The sequence below is a fragment of the Eptesicus fuscus genome, chromosome 12 (assembly GCF_027574615.1).
Source record: "Eptesicus fuscus isolate TK198812 chromosome 12, DD_ASM_mEF_20220401, whole genome shotgun sequence".
NCBI lineage: Eukaryota > Metazoa > Chordata > Mammalia > Chiroptera > Vespertilionidae > Eptesicus > Eptesicus fuscus.
Genome location: NC_072484.1, coordinates 10261472 through 10269655, shown reverse-complemented (window position 1 = coordinate 10269655; position 8184 = coordinate 10261472). Strand labels below are relative to the sequence as shown.

Sequence of the window (8184 nt, the reverse complement as noted above, 5' to 3'; positions counted from 1 at the left end):
GCCACCGCCCAATTTCTAAAGTGTGGCAATCAATTTAATTTCTCTGTGTGTGTGACCAACTGTAGAGAACAAACAAAATATACATCCATAGTTGGGACTAGCAGTCTGTGACATCTGTGTCACAGAGCCCTGGGCAAGATGGTGCCCAACCATGGCCTACTGGTCCAGTTTATGCAATGACTCGATGTTTGTTCACCAACTGAATAACTGGCAGGCGTCATTGAAAATCTCCAAAACATGACCATCAACCCGATAATCTGTTTCTATTCCGATGCAATTTTATTTTTTCCTATCATGCTGGCCCTCTGGCGCCTTTACATTTCCATAACTACACGCATGAGCAAGTTGTTGAATTCATTAACCGCCTACTATGTGCCAGGCTCTGGGATATATTCTTATGTAAAGTTGAATTAGCCAGATCTCTGCCTCCAAGTTGCTCAGAGTCTGGTGAAGGACCATTCCCAGGAAGATGATTAGATGCAGGGGCTGTGTCTGTTACAGTCACCATCTGTCCTCTATGTCCAGAACAGGGGCTGGCATGTAGTGGTTGCTCAATACATTCTGGCCGACTGAATAAATACGAGGTAATAGGAGTTATATTGCCCAGGTGGTATGGCTCAGTGGTTGAGCATTGACCTATGAACCAGGAGGTCACAGTTCAATTTCCAGTCAGGGCACATGCCCAGGTTGTGGGCTTGATCCCCAGGAGGGACATACAGGAGGCAGCCGATCAATGATTCTCTCTCATCATTGATGTTTCTATCTCTCTCCCCCTCTCCCTGCCTCTCTGAAATTAATAAAAACATATATTTTTAAAAGATTTATGTTAGCATAGGCAAAAAAAAGGTCATAGATATTACAAATGACCACAGTACATACGTAGGTATACAGTTTATCTGTGCATTCAAATTTCATTGGGGGAGGAGACTTGGAAAGTTGGAAAAAAATATGTTAAAAGGCTCCTGGGGTAAGGATTTGTTGAGAAGCATAGTTTTAGAGGGAAAAGCATGGGGCTGGGGGAACACATAGTAGGGACCTTTAACTCACTTGGTAGATCACAGAATAGTTCCTGGAGGAGGAGGCATTTCAATTCATTCTTAAAGGAAATAGAAAAGTCAGTTAGATCAGAAGTCAGCAAATCTTCTCTGTAAAGGGCCACGTAGTAAATATTTAGGCTCCACAGGTCTCTGTCACAACTACCCAAGTCTGCTGTTGGAGTCCAAAAGCCGCCCTAGATAATAGTTAGACAAACAGATGCGGCTGTGTTCCAATAAAACTTTATATATAAAAACAGGTCATCCCGACTGGTGTTGCTCAGTGGTTGAGCATCAACTCATGGACCAAGAGATTGCTGGTTTGATTCCCGGTAAGGACACATACCTGGGTTGTGGGCTTGATCCCCGTTGGGAGGCATGCAGGAAGCAGCCGATCAATGTGTCTCTCTCATCGATACTTCTATCTCCCTTCCTCTTTCTAAAATCAATAAAAACATATTTTAAAAAAACTAAACAGGTGATGGGCCAGATGTGGCTGCCAGGCCATGGTTTACCAAACCCCGATCTAAATGATGGGAAAGGAAAGGCCACAAAAGAAACAGCTTGAGCAAAGGTGTGGAGATGTGGGGAGCATGGAGATTAAGAAAGAGCCAACACTGTGGTTTTCCTTCTCCCTGGGGCGCAGAAAGAGACACCTGTGTTTACTCAAGGACTGGTGCTGTCACACAGCCTAAGCACAGGGTCCTGAATTCATTCAATTGTCGAGTGTTTATTGAGTGCCTGTTCCGTGCTAGACATTGTACGAGGCACTGGAGACGCCACAAGGAACAAGGGCACTTCTGTGTGCGCAGGTCCTAACGCCCAGCCAGGCACAGAGTTTTTGTTAAGTACATGTGTTGACTATATGGATAGATAGATGGTTGGATGGATAGATGAGTCGGGGAGACAAACACTAAATACTCAGACAAATGAACAAACATAAACAATGAAATGCCACTTCCTCACTAGCAATGTGACCTTGAAGAAGTAACCTAACCTCTCTGTGCCCCAGGAGGTCAATACAAGCAAAGTGCAGAACCAGCACCTAGTGGCTGTTCTAGAAATGTAGCTGCTGCTATTCTTTTAAGTCTATATACTATTAAATAAATACCCAATTTTTGAAAACCTGATAAGCGCTACCTAGGAACAGAGCAGGTGCATGAGACAGAGGAGGGAACCACTTTGGATCAGGTAGTCTGGGAGAGCCTGCGAGAAGGTAGCGGTCAAGGCTGTCTGGCCACATCCTGTGAGTATACCCTGGAATTGGTAATGAGTGCAGCCCCGATGCCTGCATGCCCTGCAGCCTCACAGGGTCAGGTAATTACAAATACCTGCCTCTCAGGAGTGCAAGAAGGTGTCTTCTCTAATTAGAGTGTGCGTGTAAAGTGCTTTGAAATCTGAGGATAAAAGGGGAAGAAGGGGTGAGGTTCTGGTCACAGGGCCAGGGTGCACCACCACCTAACCATGCACCCTGAGAACTAGACTCATGCTCTTGCAGGCCTGCCTGGATCTGACCCTCTAAGTGGAGTGGAAGCAGGGCTGGGGGAGGGAGCAGTAAGAAGGTGCTGGAGCCAGACTCCAGCTAATGCGCTCAAAGCAGCAGGCCCAGCATGTGACAACTGGGCGCTAACTCAGTATTGGATGCTTCCAATCTTGTCACATTACTGGAGGCCCGATGCATGAAGATTCATGCAAGAATGGGCCTTCCTTCCTCTGGCTGCCGGCACCGCCTTTGCTCTGGCCTGGAGCCGCCTTTCCGCCTTCCCACACTGCCCAGAGGCCATCCTGGGCGCCCCCCCCCCCCCCGCCACTCCCGGCCCGCTCAGCACCTGCATATGCAATTAACCCACCATCTTTGTTGGGTTAATTTGCATACTCGCTCCTGATTGGCTGGTGGGCATCGCGAAGGTATGGTCAATTTTCATCTTTCTCTTTTATTAGTGTAGATTACTTTTATTGTTGTTGTTGCCGACCACTCACTAGCTGAGTCACCCTGAGTGCGTTACTGACCCTCTCTGAGCCTCAGTTTTCTCTTCTTTAAAATGGGGTGATTACATTAGTGCTAGATGCAGGTGAAGCACATGGCACAGAGATAATAACACTTCTCCTGGTGGCCATTACCTTGTGCCAGGCACTGCTTCACACTCATTTAACCCTCATAGATATTATCTTCGCCTTCCCGACAAGGACCTCAGGGCCACCAGGGACAGCCATGCACCGTCCGGTTCAGGGGGCACCATCACACAGCCCAGCATCCTGAAGCTCTGATGCACAGAGAGGTCACGTTGCTTGCTCAAGGTTACACCATGGCAGAACTGGGATTAGACCCCCGGCAGCCTGGCTCTAGAGCCTGGCTCCGAGCCCAGAATCAGTGTTAGCCCTCATCAAGATGGTTGTTGTAATGAGGGTTTCTGGGATGCAGAGAAGTTGGTCCCCTTGCCCAGCCAGACTGACATCTAATCTCAACCCACCAGTCTCTCTTCTCTCTACCCCAAAACCCTACATATTTCCAGGGATCATTGATATTTTTATCATCTTCGACTTTTTCATGAAAAATACATCTATGTTTTGGTTTGTTGGGCATACTGCTGTTGGAGGGAGCGTGTGAAAATTCCAGGACATCAAACCTCAGAGATTGGCACTGGATGTGTCCCCACTTCCATAATCACATGCTCAAGCCCTTCACTAGACAGATGGATCAGAGAGGCGAGGTGACTAGCCCGGGGTCACACAGCTAGGAAGTGGCAGAGCTGGGATAGGTCTTCCAGACCAACCTCACTCTTCTTATTCCCCACATCTGACGTCTCACACTGGCGGCCCGCAAGCCAAATGCAGCCTGCAGCCTATTTTATTTGCCCTGCATGGTGTTTTCATAAAATTAAAATTTATCATCAGCATTTTAAAAAATGGATAATATTCAAAATATTTAACCAGACTGGCCTGGGCACCTACCTTTCAGAGTGGACGCTCTCAATCCAGCTGAAGCCATGGATATTATTAGGAAAAGCAATGAAAATTGGAAAGGCCTAGAAAAGGCGAAACTATGATCAGTAGTGTCCATGGGTTCGAGGGGAGGGGAGGAGGACTAGGCAGAACACAAAGGATTTTTAGGGCATTGGAAATCCTTAATGATACTGGATGATACTGGAATGGTGGGTTATGTCATTATTTATTTGTCCAAACCCATAGACTGTAGAGCACCAAGAGCGAACCCTAATGTCAGCTGTAGACATAACAGATGTGCCACTCTGGTGGGGGAAGGTGATATGGGGGAGCCTGTGCGTGGAGAGGCAGGGTGTGTGTGTGACTTCTCTGGGCTTTCCACTCAATTTTGCTGTGAGCCTAAAATTCTCTAAAAAGTCTATGTGAGCCCTAGCTGGTTTGGCTCAGTGCATAGAGCATTGGCCTACGGACTGAAAGGTCCCGGGTTTGATTCCCGGTCAGGGCACATGCCTGGGTTGCAGGCTCGATCCCCAGAAGGGGGCGTGCAGGAGGCAGCCGATCAATGATTCTTTCTTATCATTGATGTTTCTATCTCTCCCTCTCTCCCTCTCATTTCCTCTCTAAAATCGATAAAAATAAAAATATTTTAAAACATTAAAAAAAAAAAGTCTATTTGAAAATATCCGAAGGTTTGTCTGCACTGCTCTCACATTTGCACGGGGCCGCAGTGGGCTGCAGCCGGGTCCCAGTGCCCCCTCTGACTGAGCGTGTGTGCCCGTCTGCCAGGCTCCTGAGCCCACCTCGCTCCACGCAGCCCCTGTACAGACCCTGTGTGTGACTGAGGCGCAAAGAGGATCTTCAGAAGTTCCTGATGAGAAGGAGAACTGGGTGAACGTGTGGCCTGCTGGGGCTGCCGATGTGGAGGAGAGAGCGTGACAGCGCCTTCCTCAGCCCCTGCTCATCCTCTCCCTGGGTGGGGGCCTCCTGTGCATTTCCCACGGGGCAGAGTGAGCCAGGCTTGATTCACCCTTCATCTGCCCGGGCCTGCGGTGGGCGGGACCATGTGGGACATGACCTGTGAGGCAGCCTCGCTCTGCGCTCAGGCAGGCGGAATCCAGGCTTTGAAGTTGAAAAGATGCCAATCTATGAACTTAGAATAAAAATGGGCAGGACATGGGATATCAGATGCTGTCTTCCTGCTCCTAAAAAAGTATCCCTCAGATCATGTCCTTTCTCATAAATCAGATGAACTTTTTCTTTCGTGATTTACTTGTACAATCACTCATTCATTTAACAAACACGTATCGAGCCCCAAGCATGTGGACAGAAATAGCGGGAATGTTAAGGGGTGTTGTTTGTACCTGGCCACTGTCCATCCCCCCACTTTCTGGTAACAGCACCATGTCCTTCCTTTGGGGTGTCACTTCTCCCCCACTACGTCTCCATGTGACTCAAGAGGGAGTGGGCATCTATCTCCCCAATAAGAGTGGTAGAGGGATCAGGCTGGCCAGTGAGCATATTCCTTTCCCAGGCCCCAGGGCTTACTAGTAGTTCTGGGATGGGCATGTGACCCACGTCCGGCCCACCAGAGTCAACTCCACTTGTGCTGGGGCTCCATAGCAAAATCAGCTTCTATCCACTCGGCTTGCCGACCTGGCAGAATGGAAGCCCAGGAAAAGCTGGGGTATCTTTGCCACCACACAGGGTGACCCTAACTGACAGCTGACAGTTGAGGAGCACATCTGGATCCAGCCATTCCTGAAGCTCAACCCATCTCAGCACTTTTCATTTAGATAAACCACACACACACACACACACACACACACACACACACACACACTCATGATCCAGCCATTCCTGAAGCTCAACCTGTCTCAACATTTTTCCCTTATGCCCAACGGGTGTGGCTCAGCGGTTGAACGTCAACCCATGAACCAGGAGGTTGCCAGTTTGATTCCCGGTCAGAGCTGATGTTTCTATCTCTCTATCTCTCTCCTTCCCTCTCTATCTAAAAATCAATAAAAAACATAAAAAAACACACACAAACTTTTCACTTACATAAACCACACACACATACACATACACTTTTTTTTCTTAAGCCGCTTTGAGTTGAGTTGGTTTGCCACTTTCAACCAAAAGACTGGGACCGTACAGGTGGGGAAATAGCTATTTCTAGGCTGGAAAACAAGCAGCTACAGCAAAAGCAGACCATGAGAAATCCGTGTAAAGTGCTCCGGGAGGTGTGAGGAGACAAACTGACTCCCGGGAAGAGGCAGCCTTTTGTTTTCTTTCCACAAAAGTTCATTTTTCACTCCGAGTTTTGATATTCTAATAACCAGGACCATTTCCTGAATGATTACCGGGTGTCGGGCCCTATGCTGGGCCGTTTCATCCTCACAACAGCCCCAAGAACGAAATACCATTGTCCTTACTTCACATCAAACAGAACTGAGGCTCAGAGAAGTGAAGTGACTTGCTCAAGGCCACACAGCAATTAGAGGAAGCATTGGCTCCAAAACCCAAACTTTTCATCCCCTATTGCACTGCCTCATTTCCTCATTGCCAACATTCTAAAGCTCGGCCCGAAGATGTGTTACCAAGAGATGGTAAACAGATAGTTAAAGAGAAAAATAAAAGAGTGGACATGGACCTGTGCCCACCAGAGCCCCTTCCAGGAAGGCCTTGCTGCTCAGCCATGGAGGGAATGGACAGCAGACAGCTTCCAGCAACTTCAGGGGCTGCCTCAGCCTCAGAGCCACCTCCTCCCAGGCCATGCCCTTCTGAGCATTTGGGAGCAGAAGGGTGTCCAGTGGGAACCGAGCGAGGAGGAGAAAGAGGATGGTAGGAAATGAGGCAGTGAGGAGCAGGGAGGCGGTCACCCAGGGCTAGAAACCATGCAGAACCCAGTGCAGGATGAAAACGCAAGGCCCCTTGCCCTGAAATGACTGAGAATTTCAAGATGACAATAGCAAAGCATTAAGCCAAGTGCAGGGAGCTTTCACCTTTTACAGTGGTGCCCACATTGTCACTTACCCAGCATCCCTTGCGGCTGAGGCAGGCATGTGATCGGTCATAGGATCAGCTCTGCCCAATGAGATGTGAGGGGAGCTCCTCTGAGGGTCCTGGAAAAGCTTTACTTCGGGATAAAGGGGACAGATGTGGCTGGTGCTGCCCTTATTCCTTCTTCCTACCTTAAGAAGACCTGAAGCATCCCCTCTGAAGCCACAGGGAGAGGCCAAGAGGAGTGCAAAGATGCCGGCAAGAGCCCTGATTCTCTTGAGCCACTAAGTCAAGACCAACAACTGCCTCCCAGTGAACTTCGTATTCTGTGGGGAAAATAAACCCGGGCTTGTCTGAGCCACGGTCAGTTGGATTTCCAGTTACTTGCAGCCAAACACATGTCTATCTGTCACTGTCACAGGACCAAGGGTTGCCCTGGATCCCCACTATCCATTTGGAGATACCGAGGTCTGAAAGGGAGAGGAACTTCCCCGAGTCCCATGTGGAGTCACAAGCTTGGTGACTCATCATCCAGTGCTCCTTCTGGCCTATTTCCTTCCATGCAGGCTGCTGTAGACTTGACCAACAGCTGCTTCGTCAATTAAACAGAAGGAAGTGATGACCTGGGTCTTGAGTCCTTCTACTCTCTTACGTCAATAGCCCCCAGGCCCTGTCTCCATGCCGTGGTACCCAGGACAGCTTCCCACATCCTTTGAAAAGACGAGTTGACCAAATGCAGAGTCCATGCTCCTGGAAAGGTGTGAGTCATGATCTGGGGAGCAGAAGGTTCACAGCCGGGAGCCTGCCCGTGGCTCTGAGGTCCAGCCCCGGGCTCCCACTCAGCTCGTTCACTGAGGCTGACTCATCTGCAGCTTTCCGTCGGCTCCGACACCCGGGCCGTTTTCTGCTCTGTTTGTGCCCAGCTGGTGGCCTCTCATTAGGCGCTGTCAACTTCCTAGCCCTGTCCATGATGCCTTTCCCCATATTTTTAGAGGATTATCTAAATATTACAGAACTAATAATTAATAATAATAGCAGTAATAGTAAGGACAACATTACTATATTCTAAGTGCTTTAAATGAACTTAAATTTTTTTCCTTTTGCTCAAAAATGACTGTCTAAGTAGTGTTACTCGTTGTACTCTATGGACCAGAAAGTGAAGGCGTCGGAAAGTGAAGTCGCTTTCTCTTGCCCAGGATAACAGAGC

The 8184-nt window shown here is 48.6% G+C and overlaps 1 long non-coding RNA gene across 1 annotated transcript; it reads right to left on the bottom strand.

Annotated features, from left to right (window-relative positions):
- Positions 1 to 275: 275 nt before the first annotated feature.
- On the bottom strand, positions 276 to 7431 carry LOC129150986 (uncharacterized). Its single transcript, XR_008557784.1, has 4 exons — positions 7011 to 7431; positions 1381 to 1473; positions 1048 to 1096; positions 276 to 569 (listed from the first exon to the last, which is right to left on the bottom strand). It is a non-coding gene; the product is annotated as an uncharacterized LOC129150986 (long non-coding RNA).
- Positions 7432 to 8184: the final 753 nt, after the last annotated feature.